General features: G+C 38.4%; 1 protein-coding gene across 2 annotated transcripts in view; it reads right to left on the bottom strand.

The window, feature by feature from the left end:
* Positions 1 to 13,274, bottom strand: part of PTPRM (protein tyrosine phosphatase receptor type M) — an 846,383-nt gene that overhangs the window by 636,678 nt on the left and 196,431 nt on the right. The window lies entirely within an intron of this gene.

The following is a 13,274-nucleotide window of genomic DNA, read 5'->3' as shown; positions in this document are numbered from 1 at the left end:
GACCTAAGCAAATTTAAAATCTGTAGTTTCCAGATGTATAGGAATTTGAAAAACTGCTCTTGCATTCAAAATTTTAAGAGAACTGACTTAAATGTTCAACATGTTTTCAATAAAGAAAAAACACTTATAATTTGTCCAAAAAAATGAAAAAAGAAATGCTTTCACCACAATCCTGGCACAATAGTGGAGGACAAGATGCAGTACAAACCATGGCACAACTTGCAAAATATCTTCCAAATACTTATTCCAAATCTAACAAAGAAACAAGGTTTTACTTTAATACTTTGGAGATTTGAGGTCTCAAAATTAAAAGAGATGATAAATTCACTTACAGTCTATACAAGTTTTAAAGGCAAAAATAAATTCAAGACTAAGCATGTGGTAAACATCTGCTTAATTCTGGTACTAGAAATGAAACTACTTAAATGAAAAAAACAAAGAATAATAGAAAATGCAGCATATACATAGTAATTCAGCTGCTTCAGCATCAATAGCATTCAGCACATTAATGATTTTGTCCCATTCCATATCCTCTTGAATGCCTCCTGTTACTTTTTTTAGTATCAGATCTTTTCTCCACGTTTCACATGGGGAAGTGATTAAATTGATCCTATTATTAAGAAATATTAATAAGAAATAATATTTCTTATTATTAAGAAAATTCTACTATCCATCATATAATGCTATTAGTCATATTAATTCAAAAAATTATAATTGTTTGCCACTAATGACAATTAAGTGTTCTGGTTCAAGAAAATTCAAGAAAACATGAATTTAAGAATATTTTAACATTATGTCCACAATGTGTGTCCTCTTGGCAAGAAGGTAAGTAAAACAACCATTGTCCAACCTCAGAGCGAAAACAGATGTTAGAGGTCACCTGGTCCAGCTTATATCCAAATTCTTAGGTCAATTGTACAACCTCCCAGCCAGCCAGCCTCTGAACAGATGAGGCACTCAGAATTCTATAAAGCATCCTGACTATGTAGAACATCCCCCCTTAAAAAGGCCCAAACTCTGCTTCTTGAAATGTATACCCATTTATCTTTGCTCTATTCTGTGAAAAAATAGTAAAAAAAAAAAAAAAAAAGGAAGAAAAAAGAAAAGAAAAGAAAAAAGAAAAATCTTAGCTTTGGCAAAGGAAAGCTGATTATTTGAAAAGAGCTGTCATGTTCTAAGTCTTCACTTCTCCAGGCAACAGGCAAAGTATGCTTTGCTCCCTGCAATTCCTGCTACTAAAGGGTTTACAGGCCCTTCAACCATTCTGGCAGCTGTTCAGAATTCAACGGGCTACTGCCCTTGATCGCATTCTCTTCTCAGTGCAGAGAGGGTGCTGGTCCATTCTCAGCTTCTGTGAGCCTGAAATCCCATACGGCTTTTGCACACCACTGCCATTGAGTCTCTCTCCACTTTTCTAACAAAGTAAACAGTTTTCTGAATTCAAACCAGGACTATCCATTTATGCTTACTAAATCCCATCTCCTGCTGTTAGTGCATCACTCCATCCTGCAACTCTGACATTGTCATTCAATCCTGGTAATAGCCATCTTACCTAGTTTTGTGTTGTCTGCAAATCTGATGAGCATGCTTTCTACATCTGCCTCCAAGACTCCGATAAACAATGTTAAACAGGATAGCATCAAGGAACCTCAGACTGTCTGTCCCAGCTTTCTAGCTTTGTCTTAGTTGTTAGCTCCAGATCTGATGGTGAAATTAGTGTCCCTGGACACTGTCTTCTCTAACACTTTTAACAATTACTTGTTTCAACTAAACACTCCATTGAGAACAAAACAACTCCAAAGATACAGCCTTAATTTAATATTTCATTTGACAACAACTGGTCATTTATATTGTCCTCTTACTGAATTTTAACAACTCCAGAAACAAAATGGATTTGTTTAAAATGAATAATACTAACAACTTTCCAATTTGGGGTATGAAATGTTAGAAGACTGCAAACATTTATGAGAAACAGTGTCTCTTGGTTGCAAACTCTAATTTTTATGTAGAAAACAGCTTTGGTATTGTAGCAATAAGCTCAAATAGCAACAGCACTAAAAATATTCAAAAAGAATGAAATCCTCAATTTTGACAGAGAAGGTCCTCAGTGGAAACAGATAGCACTCAGATGAAAGTCCTGGAGTGTGATCTTAAACAGTGAGAAATAGTGATAAGCATCCACAAAACAACTTAAGGCTGGCTACAGACCTGGTTTACAAAACCACTATTGCGCTATAATAGAAGCACATATAAAGCAAAAGCATGCACGTGTGGCTGAGAGCAAACCCAGAAGACTAATACACCACTGGTGCAAGGTTATAATTTTCCCATTACACAAAGCTGTCCTTATCACTTGAAACGAAACAAATAAAGTATGATATGGTTCTTTCTGGACTCATGAAGGATTATTGAACTACCGGAAAATGGGATCAACTATGAATTTCATACTGCCCAATGAGAATACATTTCCCTGCACACCGATTTTCAGATCCACCCCTAGCCTTCATTCAACAGATATGGGACCTCCCAAAACAACAAATATGGTTTATTGGGGTAAAATAAGATGAGCTAAAGTAAATTACATCACAATTAAAATAACCAAGTAAAGAAAGAACAACTAAGCTTTCAGTTTTCAGGACAGCTTTGGGTAGTAGCAAAATGCATAGATTCTGAGTAAAACACAGGCGTATTCCAATTATTCCACTGTTAGCTTGGTGATTTTAGACAAATCACTTAGAAACAAGTCTAGTTTCTTTATCTATAAAAGAGATAACATGTACCTCAAGTAGTATTTCTGACAGTTAAATAAGACAGCAAATATAAAGTCAGTGTAACAAGAGTCAGGCATGTTCAACCAGCAGCAGTTATTATCAGTTCTTAAATCCTTCTTGCCAGATACACCTCATAGAACAAAGCACTCTCTGGAGTTCATTTCATTGCAACTAGTTGGAATATATAATTGAAACCTTCCAAGTGCACCTCATGAGAAGATGAAGAGTTGTGAGCATTCATATGGGTAACACCCTGTGGGTGCCTCTATTAAACATGGAAGTGCCAAGAACAGGCGGTTAGTGAGGTTCTTCAAGTAAACACTATGGGGGACAATGAAAAGAACATGATAAGGAGGCAAAGTCCCCTGAAACACAGTAAAAGGAAGCATTTCTAAAAGTACAGTCTTCTTGATTTTCTGAATAACACAGACGCATTTTGCCATCGTCCACAGGAGTATGGTCAGCAACAGACTCCCTAAGTTTTCTCCAGAACTGTCACACCTGGGCTGGCTCCCAGCACTCCATGGCCGTACTGTATTCCTCTGTTAAATCAAAGTAAATTACTTCTGTTTCATAGAGGGGAATCACGACTAAACCAAAGTCATATGCAAGGTGGAGGAAAGCTGATACAAGCTGGGTGGGGTGGTGATCTGCATCACTCATTCTGTCTCTGTCTCTCTCTCGCTCACACACACACACACGTGTACCTGCGTATCTCCATCATACCTTGGGAAAGGCTTTTCCTTAGCAACGTTGAATACAACACACAGGTTCTGGATATGAATGAGTTACTATGCAAAAAGAAGTATCACTGGATGGCAAATACTCAGGTAATTGATGACAATGATGATTCCTATACTTTCCAAGACATGCAATTCAACACAATAACACAAAAAATTAAATCAATAAAACTGTTAAAAGTATAAGTTAAAAGGCAAGGGAAGTAGAGCAAAGAAAAGGACACTAGAAATGTGCCTAGGACTCCACCCACCCACCACCAAAAATTTTTTTTAAAAAGTCACTAAGTTCATGTGCCAGATGTTATCCACAGATTTCACTTGGAGTTTTGGGGTAGCCAGTGCAAAGAAGAAAATATGATTGATCATACAATTTACAGTACCTATAAAATAATATATAAATCTGATAACAGAGACTAACATTTACCCAGGACTTGTTTAATCCTCACACCAACTCTGTGAGGTAGATAGTATGATCCTCATTTTACAGATACAGAAACCAAGGCATAGAAGGTTACACAGCCTGCCCAAGATCTCAAAGCTGGAGAGTCGTGAAGCAGATACTTGAATCCAGGCATCCAGTCATAAGGGACCCATATTCTTAATGCTACAGGATAGTATCTCCCAAACTGGAGACCAAGAAGATACACAACTACACTAACCCTAAATTCAGAGAGAACTATCTCCGTTCCCAGAACCCTAGGAAGAAGCAACTGCCGGAAGTTAATGAACAGAGTTCTCAACAGCATCCCTCAGAACAGAGCAATGAGGTTTAGGACGCATTCAGTAACATCTTATGACAGTATGTGACCACATTCCACATCAACAAGCTTGATTCAGTGGGAGACCAGTGCATTCTAGATTAAAACTGAAATATGCTTTAAAATTATCTTTATGGTCTGGGCACAGCAGCTCATGTCTGTAATCCCAGAACTCTGGGAGGCTGAGGCGGGCAGATCACCTGAGGTCGGGAGTTCAAGACTAGTCTGACCAACAGGGAGAAACTCCATCTCTACTAAAAATATAAAATTAGCCAGGCGGCGCATGGCTGTAATCCCAGCTACTTGGGAGGCTGAGGCAGGAGAATCACTTGAACCTGGGAGGTAGAGGTTGTAGTGAGCCAAGATTGCGCCATTGCACTCTAGCCTGGGCAACAAGATCGAAACTCTGTCTTAAAAAAAAATATATATATATATATATATATACACACACACACACACACACACATGCCCATACATACACACACACACACATATGCCCATACATACACACACACACACACGTGCCCATACATACACACACAAACACACACACATATGCCCATACACACACACACACACACACACACAAATATCTTTATGGATACTCTCGCCTTAGTGGGCTGCTATAAGTTTGCACATTTACTCCAACTAAAAACTGCAGCTAGTCTGTGCTGTTATTGAAGTGCAGACCCACATGTTTTTTATTCTTCATGTTTTTCAAGACAAGATCTCATTCTGCTGCTCAGGCTTGAGTGCAGTGGCAGTGGCACAGTCCTAGCTCACTACAGCCTTGATCTCCCAGGCTCAAGCAGTCTTCCCACCTCAGCCTCCAGAGTACCTGGGATCACAGGCACATGCCACCTTGCCTAGCTAATTTTTTGTTTCCTTTGAAAGAGACGAGATCTCCCTATGTTGCTGATTTTGAACTCCTAAGTTCAAGTGATCCTCTCGCCTCAGCCTCCCAAAGGGCTAGGATTAAGGCAGGATCCAACATGCGCAGATCTTGTATGTTTTAGAAATCAAAGGAAATGGAGTTGGGCCCGATATTCTCTCCTGAAAATCACAGAGTTTAAGAAGAGAAAATCCCATAGGCAGAGTAGCAACTCTGCTCAAAAGCAGTACTGCTTATAACTGTATCTTGGTCACCTTGGTATTCCTTAGAGCAGGACGCATGATAAACACCCAATAAAGGCTTTTTAAAAGGATGGGTAATGAATCCCCCAAAGTTCTATGCAAAATCTGGCTGCAATTATTTTGCCTGGAAATTTCCAAAAGAAGCATAATATAATAAACATCTGAACAATGAAAACAATCTTAACCTTCGTCCATAAACCATCCAGCCCTGTCCTGGTGTATCCCAGGATGAATCAACTGCAAAATGTGATGAAATCAACGAACTTTGAACTTGTTCATTTTTCTAGTATGGCTGAAAACTATAAGCAAGTTAAATGTTAAAGAAGTATCCACAGATTATGGCTTTCAGTTTACAAATGCTGAATTCTTTTTTTTTTTTCCTGGCAATTATCAGACAGCAAGGCTAGTTGTTGATAAAAGTCATTCTTGATTTGTGAAAATAAAATATTGTCACTTGCATAATGGAGGATATTTATCTTTTTTCTTTCTTTGGAACAGCTGAGGATGATTCAGTTAATTCAAGAGTAGTATAAAATCATTAAGGCATAAGCTATAAAGAAAATGGCCCATTTTCACCCCAAAGGAAACCTTACGTGACCATTCTACATCCTACTGAAGCTTCAGGTCCGGAGACAGAACAATGGAAAACAAATTGACAAGAATTAGAGTCCACCATTTAATGCAGTCATTAAAAATTACTTTTTATTGTGACTCATAGTCATGACATCTTGACCCAATACACGTAAATAATTTGGACACTTTAAAAACCAAATGTATCTCTACTGAGATATACAAATATTTACCATTCTGTTCTAAAAGGAGGCTCTAGACCACTAAATTGATATCAAGATCCTTCAAGATTGCTACTTGTATTCTTCAGGTTTGAGGGTAAGAGCCGTCACCTAGGACTGTTTACTTAGCTTGAAGTTACCAATCAGCACTACAGTGTGAGAGCACTGCCACACGGTCTAAGCGCAACCTGTGAGCTACAAAGTTCTCTGGTATCAACAGCTACCATTTTGCGAACAGAGACCACATGCCAGTCAGATTCTGCCTAAGGCAAAATATAGTTATGATGTCATTGACTCCTCACAACCAGTAAGACTTTTATCTCAACATGTCTGATTCGATTAATATGTTACAGAACAAAAACCATGCAAATATAAACATGTATTACCTCATTTTAATTAAAAAAATTCTAAAGGCAAACATCAATATTCCCTGTGCCAGTTATCAATGTACTACACCTCTTAGCTCTAAATCCACTTTTCATTTCAAAAATGTATCCAGGCGCTTTAACTACGTTTTCTGTCCTAGTGGGCAAGAAGGTAAGTTTTATCAGTAGAGGGTACGGGAGAGATCCCGCAGGAGGAAGGGTGGCCTCCCTGAGCTCCCTGGCAGGCCCCTCAGTGCACAACGCAGGGGTCACCCCCTGCCTGGCTCCTCCAGGAGCAGCAGCTTGCCCCCGCACAGCGCCCCAGTGGTTCTGTAGCAAGTGCCTCCAGCAAAACACCACCTATGAACAGCTTTCACAGCCAATCAGAGGGCACATTACCTCTGAGTCCTGCAGGTGCTGCCCCATCGTAACTCCTCTGCCATTCACTGAGCCACAGCCTTCCCCTGGATCTCAGCAACGAAAGAGTCTCCTCCTTGGAGCTCTGCCTCTGCCCTGGGCTAACGTCTGCTCCATACATCCACTATTCCCTCATTCTTCAGAGCTCTCCTTAGTGTGTACTAACCCATCTCTTGTATTTTAATACCCTGTTACAGTTACTTAGTCTTTATAATAAATGTTCCCTAATTAAATTACTATGTTGCTTCTCTCTCCTGACTGGATCCTGATCAGTACATTCTTATTTTTACAAATGGCAGTTTAAAAGGGTCACATAATCTCAACCAAAGTCACAGGAGCTTCAGCGCAGGATGAGCAATTCAAACAAGGTCTGTAGTCACACATTTTCACCAAGCTCTAGAAAGTGAGTAAACAACAAGTTATGGTGCTTATATACGAACTGTTCGGTGATTTGCATTGTAAATAAGCTCTTGAAAGTGCTGTTTCTAAGAAGCCAGTGGAGGACAATCAAATGTTAATTTCATAAACTTGTAAGATACACACACATTTTGAATTGTTCCGCCTTTAACAGGTTAAATTGACTTACATACACTAGCAATCATTCTTCCTGTTATAATTATAGTCCATTTAAAGTTATTATGTAAAAAGACTGTAATACTCCTTGATGAGTTATTCTGGAACATTTTTCTCATTTGTTCCAAATACAGAATGACCCCATTTAAGTCAGCCTTTATTAAATGCATAAAGTATTAAATGGGTCTCTCTATAGAGAAGGCAGGTCAAAAAATAGTGCTATAGTACCCCCTGAAAGAATTAATGTTATATGTTCTATTTTCCTAAATTACATGAAATCTAAGATGATCCTATTTATTTCAAATTTAAAACTGTGTAGAATAAATAGCTATAAACTACACAATGCAAAGGATAAACAGAAAGAGCTTTAATAGACATAATTATTTTAGGAGTATTAAAAAAAAAAAACTATACCAACATAGCAGAGGCTCTGCTTTCTTCTTTTAAATCACAGTGACTTCTACATTTAATTGCCTGCCAAACAATAAAAGTATATAATGCCTCTTAAACTTTGAGTGCGCCAGTGATGTTTAGTGAATCAGACACTAAGCATTATAGAAATGCTCTTCTACATAATTTAATCTAGCAAGCAGTTTTTACATATCGCACAGGCATTTAAATGGCTAATGCTATGCTCTATTATAAGAAGTGCTATCTGCCAATGGATATATTTTATATGTTACAAAGCAAAAAAGTTGTCTTGTTCTTGAAGTTTCTATGATTTATTAGACTTACCACGTCTTCATTTCATATCAATCTATGGATTCCTAATTTTTTAAAAGGCTGAATTGCAACAAAGATGTATTCTTCTTATTGATAGTAAAATTTTCTTTAATGGGCAGTAGTAGTATTCTATTCCTAAATATTGTACAGATGCAGCCAAATTATTAGGAACTTGACTATCTCGATTTTCCACATACAAATGAACACCTCATAGAGCTGCTATTGGATTTAATTAAACCAACTGCATGAATTCCCTGCATAAATGTGAATCTATCTGAATATAATACTGGTGCTCTTATCCCCTATACCACAATAGTGAAAACGAGAGAGAGTGTAAAAAATAGTTGTCTGCCTCTATCATAGAAACAGGAGTAACAAATGAAAACATAATGATGAAACGGCTGCCAGAAATGTCTCAGGGAGAAGATGGTCAAACTAAATCAGTATTTATGACCTGATCTCTGAAGTCACTGTTGTCCTGAGTCCCAAACTAGAGCAGTAATTCTCCAAGTGGGTCCCTGGACAAGCCACCATCACCTAGGAACTCAGAAATGCGAATTCTCAGGCCTCATCCCAGACCTACTGAGTCAGAACCTCTGGGGGTGGGGCCCGGCAGCCAGAGCTTCAACAACTCTCCAGGTGACTCCGATGCACTCTAATGTTTGGTAATCACTGTTCTGGACCAACCTATTTAACTAGAATATTCTGGGAGCAGCCCCAGGAATCTGTGGTTTTAAAAAAAGGTCCCAGAGTAATCTAATCATCGACCCAGAAAGAGCGCTCTAGGGATCAGTAGTCTCAAACATTTTTCAGAAGACATCCGTTCTTAAAAAGGTACAACCATCCTGTGTGTTTATGTATAAATTATAATCATGTAGTGCTCTACATATGCAGATTATTACAAGCATGCATATACTGACCTTAAGTATTATTAGAAAATATATGTAAGTTGAAGTCCAAACCTTTTCTTCCATACATCAATGAGTTGTACTGTATTCCTCAAAAAGGATATGAAGAAAGTGATTCAGAGATCATTGCTCTAAATAATGCTTTTTGGTCATAAACACCTCTCAGATGAAAAAGGGCAACAGAATAGCACGGCTGGATCAAAGTGTTGAATTTTTCGCTTAAATTTCATGCTAAGAAAACCCTGATCTGTAATTTTTCTCCTAAGTAGAGCTACTCAAAACAAGAAGAGATATCTCAGATAAAAAACAATCCTGGTTACTGGTTAGAGATACCCAGGAAATTAATTAAAAAAAAAAAAAAAGAATTGCATTTCATGCCCAGTAGCACTGCTGCCAGTTTAGTATGATTTACAAATCCATCTCTTGATTGTATTAGCATAAAATCATTATCTAGGACAGCTGATAAACTCCTGAACTCACTAATATGCAGTACAGCCAAACCATGCTATTTATTCAGCTTAAAACAGCCAGCCAACTATTTATTTTCACTGGATGTTGATTAACCTAAACTCAACTAAATGTACTTCCCTCAATGAAAATTTTTCTACACATTATATTCATTGGGTAGAATCAAATTATAAGGAAAAAGTAAATTAGTTTCACATATCCTGTTGGTAAAATATGCATTCCAATTTCCTATCATGAGGAGAACTTCTTCTAACACAACAATTGGGGAACTCGTACAGCTGAGTGTATTTATTTAGGATCACAGAACTGAGATACAGTGGGTCCTGGATCTATCGGTTGCATGTGTCTTGCTCTTTGCATCAAAAGGAGATATGCAGTCTTCATATCAAAGGTATGTTTAACTTACATGATTTCAACGTTGAAAAGGAAGGGGCATATGATAGAGAAATCGTACATTTAGTCCAGAAGCCTAACAATCTTAGGCCCCAAACAAGCTGAAACTAAGAAATTAGAAATATGAACTGGTGCTCCTTCACCTCCAACTAGTTAGTCTCTGCTCCTTCATTCTCCAGGCTTTGCTTAGTGTGACATGTCATTGGGGTCCAAATAATTTTCATGCTTAAAGATCAGCATTTTAATTGAAGTGTGTCCAAAATCCAAATCACCAATCTAATCCTATACTCAAATGCATGAACAGCACTCTTAATGCCAAGAGGGTGCAGGGATTGACTCTATTGGACTTACTGAGAAACGATATGCTGGTCTTCAACCCAGAAGGTTCCCTGAAGTATTTTGGGGTACAGTTTTGAACATCAGCAAATCCCTGAGAATTTGTGCCCTATAGAATGTATGAGTCCTTTGTAATATTACCTAACTCCCAGGGAAATAGGGAAGATTGAACTCAGAGGTGTATGTGAAAGTGTAGTCCCTGTTCCAAGGCGATGAACATCAAAGAAAGTCACAACTATGTTTGGTACATGCTATCTGAAACAGGAAAACAAAGTCACAGACATTTCTGTATCTATCTTGCCTATATTGGCTGAGTCACTGCCTCTCTGCCTGACAACAACTGCTTAAATTTTTCTTTCAGTCTCCTATTCCTACCATGCCACACTTTGAGTTTCAGCTCATGTTCCCGTTTGATTTGACTCATTCCCTCAAACCTGGATTCCGCCCTCTCCAGTATATGCCACACACTCCCAACAAGCTGAATTTTTATAAAATACACAGCTGAAAATGCTCTCTCCATTCTTAAAACTATTCATCAGCCCCTCATTGTCCATGGGATAGTATTCAAATTTTAATCATGTGACATCTGTTGTTTTTCTAATTCGACCCCAGTCTACCTCTTTATCTTTATTCTTTGCCACCACTTCCCTTTAGTTTTACACTCTAGTAATTCCCGACTATCTGTAGATTCACCCCCAATGACCCTCCTGCCCATATGCTACCCCTATGCTCATGTGGTCCCTGCACCTGTTCAGCGCTTGTCCCACCCCTCCCTGCAGCATCTGCCTGGAAAACTCTTGTGCACTTTTCAAATCCCAGCTCAGACAACACCGCTCCCAGGTACCTGTTGCTGAGGGCTTTTCACAGATAATTCAATCACTCCTTCCCATGTGGTAACCATCACTCCCAAATATACTGGTTTTCTTGATGTCCTTATCATACTGCAGGGCAATGTAACTTTGGACGTGCTTGTCTTTTCTATTGCACTGGGAAGTCCTTGACAAGGACAACGTTCTGTTCCTCTCTGTATCCCCAGTCCTGGAAAAGTGTTTGTCACTCATTAAATACTTGCTAAATTTAACGGAATTTTGTAAAGTTTTTCGTAACAAAGGTAAGAATAAAAACCATTTACTGCGCTATCTTTATTAGAAAGGAGCACTAAAGAAAAAACATCTAATGGACTCCAATCACTGGACACTCTGGCTACATCAGAGGAAGAAGAAATCCTGATTCTACAGTTTTGCCTTTTTTTTTTTTTTTTTTTTATTATTATACTTTAAGTTCTAGGGTACATGTGCATAACGTGCAGGTTACATATGTATACATGTGCCATGTTGGTGTGCTGCACCCATCAACTCGTCAGCACCCATCAATTCATCATTTATATCAGGTATAACTCCCCAATGCAATCCCTCCCCCCTCCCCCCTCCCCATGATAGGCCCCAGTGTGTGATGTTCCCCTTCCCGAGTCCAAGTGAGCTCATTGTTCAGTTCCCACCTATGAGTGAGAACATGCGGTGTTTGGTTTTCTCTTCTTGTGATAATTTGCTAAGAATGATGGTTTCCAGCTGCATCCATGTCTCTACAAAGGACGCAAACTCATCCTTTTTTATGGCTGCATAGTATTCCATGGTGTATATGTGCCACATTTTCTTAATCCAGTCTGTCACTGATGGACATTTGGGTTGATTCCAAGTCTTTGCTATTGTGAATAGTGCCGCAATAAACATACGTGTGCATGTGTCTTTGTAGTAGCATAATTTATAATCCTTTGGGTATATACCCAGTAGTGGGATGGCTGGGTCATATGGTACATCTAGTTCTAGATCCTTGAGGAATCGCCATACTGTTTTCCATAATGGTTGAACTAGTTTACAATCCCACCAACAGTGTAAAAGTGTTCCTATTTCTCCACATCCTCTCCAACACCTATTGTTTCCTGATTTTTTAATGATTGCCATTCTAACTGGTGTGAGATGGTATCTCATTGTGGTTTTGATTTGCATTTCTCTGATGGCCAGTGATGATGAGCATTTTTTCATGTGTCTGTTGGCTGTATGAATGTCTTCTTTTGAGAAATGTCTGTTCATATCCTTTCCCCACTTTTGGATGGGGTTGTTTGTTTTTTTCTTGTATATTTGCTTGAGTTCTTTGTAGATTCTGGAAATGAGCCCTTTGTCAGATGAGTAGATTGCAAAAATTTTCTCCCATTCTGTAGGTTGCCTGTTCACTCTGATGGTAGTTTCTTTTGCCTTTTTTATCTGACTCATGGCATCTCCCTCCTTCCCTGTCTCCATCACTCCTCCTAAGGACTTGTGTGCCAGGCATGATGTCAAGCACTAGGGAGGAAAAGGGGAGGGGATAAGAAAACAGGATGAAAAGAAGTCCTTGTCCTCAAGGAAGACAACTTGGGGAACATGGAAGAGTTAAAAGGATAAATATCAAAAATGCTGTAAGGGCCAACAGGAGAAACAAAAACTCATCCTGAAGGTCTCCTTTTCCTACATGAGCCAGATAAAAAAAGAAAACCAGAGAGTCAGCACCTAAATGTAAGAATCTACTAAGATATCAACGGCCTGTTATTCTAAGAATCTGCGTAATAAGGCTGTTATTTGACAGACCTCAGCATAAGTCAACAAAAAACACAGGGACTTTATGTGCATCATACTGGAACTCTGGTTCAGTGCCTCAGTCAGTGTGCCTGCAGCTTTTGTTTCAAACCTGAGAAGAATGTCAATAATTATGTATTATGTGTATTTCAAATTTATGAAACATACAAGTAATTAATATATATTCAATGTTAAATTTCAATACTCAGGCCATAAAGAAAGCATGCTTTAATGAAAAATTTTTCCTTATTAATTTTTTTTTTTTTTTTTTTTTTAGATGGAGTCCTG

Source organism: Piliocolobus tephrosceles, chromosome 18, assembly GCF_002776525.5.
Source record: "Piliocolobus tephrosceles isolate RC106 chromosome 18, ASM277652v3, whole genome shotgun sequence".
Taxonomy (NCBI): domain Eukaryota; kingdom Metazoa; phylum Chordata; class Mammalia; order Primates; family Cercopithecidae; genus Piliocolobus; species Piliocolobus tephrosceles.
This window is presented reverse-complemented; position numbering and strand designations above follow the sequence as displayed.